Genomic DNA, 4,160 nt, shown 5'->3' with positions numbered 1-4,160 from the left:
CAAATGATATAAAGTACCTTGGTGTAAGCCTAACCAAGGAAGTCAAAGACTTGTATGAAAAAAATTTCAAGTCTCTTAAGAAAGAATTAGAAGAAGATATCAGAAGATGGAAAGATCTCCCATGCTCATTGCTTGGCAGGATTAACATAGTAAAAATTGCCATCTTACCAAAAGCAAACTACAGATTTAATGGAATGCCCATCAAATTGCCAACACAATTCTTTACAGACCTGGAAAGAAAAATTCTCCACTTCCTATGGAATAACAAGAAACCCAGAATTGCTAAAACAATCCTCTACAATAAAAGATCTTCTGGAGGTATCTCCATCCCTGATCTCAAGCTGTACTATAGAGCAACAGTTATAAAAACTGCATGGTCCTGGCATAGAAACAGAATGGTGGATCAGTGGAATCAAACAGAAGACCCAGAAATAAACCCACACACTTACAGACAACTGATTTTTGACAAAGATGCCAAAACCATACAATGGAAAAAAGATAGCATCTTCAACAAATGGTGCTGGTCCAACTGGAAGTCTATATGTAGAAAAATGAAAATAGATCCATACTTATCACCCTGCACAAAACTGAAGTCCAAGTGGATCAAAGACCTCAACATAAAACCAGACACATTAAATCAGCTAGAAAAAAAGTGGGGAATACCCTAGAACTCATTGGTACAGAAGAGAACTTCCTGAACAGAACACCAACAGCACAGGCTCTAAGAGCAACAGTCAATAAATGGGACCCCATGAAATTGAAAAGATTCTGTAAAGCAAAGGATAATGTCATCAAAACAAAGCGATTGCCCACAGATTGGGAAAGAATCTTCACCAACCCTTTATCTGACAGAGGACTCATATCCAATATATATGAAGAACTAAACAAGCTGAAAAGCAACAAACCACGTAATCCAATTAAAAAATGGGGAACAGAGCTAAAGAGAGAATTCTCTGTAGAGGAATATCGAATGGCAGAGAAGCACTTAAAGAAATGCTCAACCTCATTAGCCATTAGGGAAATGCAAATCAAAACAACCCTGAGATTTCACCTTACACCCATCAGAATGGCCAAGATGAAAAACTCAAGGGACAACACATGCTGGAGAGGTTGTGGAGAAAGGGGAACCCTTCTCCACTGCTGGTGAGAATGTAAACTGGTACAACCACTCTGGAAATCAATCTGGCGCTTTCTCAGACAACTAGGAATAGCACTTCCTCAAGATCCAGCCATACCACTCCTAGGCATATACCCAAAAGAGGCTCAAGTACACAAAAAGGACATTTGCTCAACCATGTTTGTAGCAGCTTTATTTGTAATAGCCAGGAGCTGGAAACAACCCAGATGCCCCTCAACTGAAGAATGGATGCAGAAACTGTGCTACATCTATACAATGCAGTATTACTCAGCAATGAAAAATAAGGAAATCATGAAATTTGCAGGTAAATGGTGGGACCTGGAAAGGATCATCCTGAGTGAGTTGTCCCAGAAGCAAAAAGACATGCATGGTATATACTCACTCATATAAACATCCAATATAGAATAAACCCACTAAAATCTGTACATCTAAACAAAGTAAGCAAAAGAGAGGACCCTAACTAAAATGTTCAATCCCCATCCTGAAAGGCAAAGAGGATGGACATCAGAAGAAAAAGAAAATATGAAACAATCTCAGAACCTGCTACAGAGGGCCTCTGAAAGCCAGAAGAAAACAGGAAACAACCTTGAAACCTGCCACAGAGGACCTCTGAAAGCCTCTGCAGTATAGACTGTCAAAGCAGATGCTGAGCCTGATGGCCAACTGATGGGCAGAGTGAATGGAATTCTATGTAAGAAGTGGGAAATAATAAGAGCTGGAGGGGATGGGAACTCCACAAGGAGAGCAACAGAACAAGATAATGTGAACACAGGGAACTTCCCAGAGACTCATACTCCAACCAAGGACTATTCGTGGAGATGACCTGGAACCCCTGCACAGGTGTAGCCCATGGCAGTTCAGTGTCCAAGTGGGTTACATAGTAATGGGAAGAGGGACTGCCTCTGACATAATTTGATTGGCCTGCTCGTTGATCACCTCCCCCTGAGGGGGGAGCAAACTTACAGGGCCATGGTAGAAGACAAGGCAGCCACTTTTGATGAGAACTGATAGACTAAGATCAGAAAGGAGAGGAGAACCTCCCCTATCAGTGGACTTGGGGAGTGGCATGCATGCAGAAAGGGGATCGGGAGGGGAAGAGGAAGGGGCTTATGGCGGGATACAAAATGAATAAAGTATAATTAATGAAAAATTAAAAAAATAAAATTAAATTAAAAAAAGAAAATACCACTGTGAAAACCGTAAGGCAAATGATAATAAACAATACATAGCCCCCCCCCGCAAAAAAAAACTACAAACAAGTGCTATCATAACATAGCCAAACTTTCTGCAGAGTGCATGGAATCTTATGAAAGAAGAGGGAGATAGAAAGACCTAGAGTGGAAGGAGCTCCACCAGGAGAGCAGCAGAAACAAACATCTGTGCACAGGGGTCTTTTGTGAGACTGATACTCCAAACAAGGACCATTCATGTATATTACCTAGAACCTCTGCACAGATGTAGTCCATGGCAGCTCAGTGTCCAAGAGGGTTCCCCAGAAATTGGAACAGAGACTATCTCTGATATGAACTCATGGGCTGGTTAATTGGAACAGAGATGACTGTCTCTGATATGAACTCATGAGCTGGTTCTTTGATCACCTCCACCTGACTGGGGGGGTGGGGGGACAGCCATATCAGTCCACAGAGGAAGACAATGAAGCCAGTCCTTATGAGATCTGATAGACTAGGATGAGATGGAAGGGGAATAGGACCTCCCTTATTATTGGACTGGTGGAGGGGCATAGGAGAAGAAGAGGGAGGGGGAAATTGGGAAGGTATAGAGGAGGGGTTACCCCTGGGATACAAAGTGAATAAATTGTAATTAATAAAAATAAAATAAAAATTAAAAAATAAAATAAAGTAGGTTTGGTGAAAAATCTAAGCCTATAGTGGGGAAACATGTTTGTGCAGACTCAATCCTTGAACATGCTACCCAGGCACAGCATCACCCTGCATCTGAGCAAGGACAGGATGTTGAAAATGAAGAACAGTTCATTTTCTGGTTGGACCCCTTTGAAAGACCTCTATGGTCCATCTTGCCCCTGTAGGACATGTTGGTATTGGTGGTCCATTTCCCCTAGGTTCATCTGACATCTATGCTCTATGCTGCCACTGGAGGCAATGTGAATGCCTGAAATCTATGCTACTGCTATTAGCCATGTCTTGGGTCCATGATCCTACTGAAGCCAGGGGCCGTGTTGATGGCCATCGCCTGTGTTATCACCAAAGACTAGGTGGATGTCTGTGGTCAGTGCCAGAGCCTGAAACCATGTTGATGTCCATGGGACATGATGCTTTTGATTGCAATGTCTAGGTTCATAGTCTTATTAAAACTGTGGGCTATGTTGATGTACATGGGCCGGCCAAGTTACCACTGAAGGCCATGTGGATATTTTTGGTCTGCGGCTGCTATCTGAAGCCATGTTAATGTACATGAGCCATGCTGCCATTAGAGACTCTATTGTGTTTATAGCCTGCATTGATATCCTTGGCCTGTGCTTTCAAAGACTATGTTGACGTTCCTGGTCTTTACTGCCACCAGAGACCATGTTGAGGTCCATGGCATATGCTGAGGCAGGGAACCATGTGAATGTTCATGGTCCTTGCTATTGCCAGAAACCATGTGGATGTCCATGGACCCCACACTTGCTGACTCTAAAGGACAAGGAAGGTATTTTTGCAGTGGTATACCCCCACCTCTGCCCCAGCCCCCAAAAGTATCAGCCTAGAGAGAAAGACATCCAAGAGAACTCTTAAAAATTGTGGGAAGGATGCTAAGGATCTAAACATAAGGCCAGATAACCTGAATAGGTTACAGGAGAAAGTGAGGAATGGTCTTGAACTCATTGGTACAGGAAAGGAGTTTCTGAATTGGGCATTGCTAGCATAGGCAGTAACAATTAATAAACGAATCCTCATGAAACTGAAAATCTTCTGCACAGTAAGGGATGCCATCATTTGGACAAAATGTCATGCTATATAATGGGAAAATATCTTTACCAATTATACATCTGATATAGAAC

Source organism: Psammomys obesus, unplaced genomic scaffold (genome assembly GCF_907164565.1).
Source record: "Psammomys obesus unplaced genomic scaffold, mPsaObe1.curated_primary_1811, whole genome shotgun sequence".
Taxonomy (NCBI): Eukaryota; Metazoa; Chordata; class Mammalia; order Rodentia; family Muridae; genus Psammomys; species Psammomys obesus.
This window is presented reverse-complemented; position numbering follows the sequence as displayed.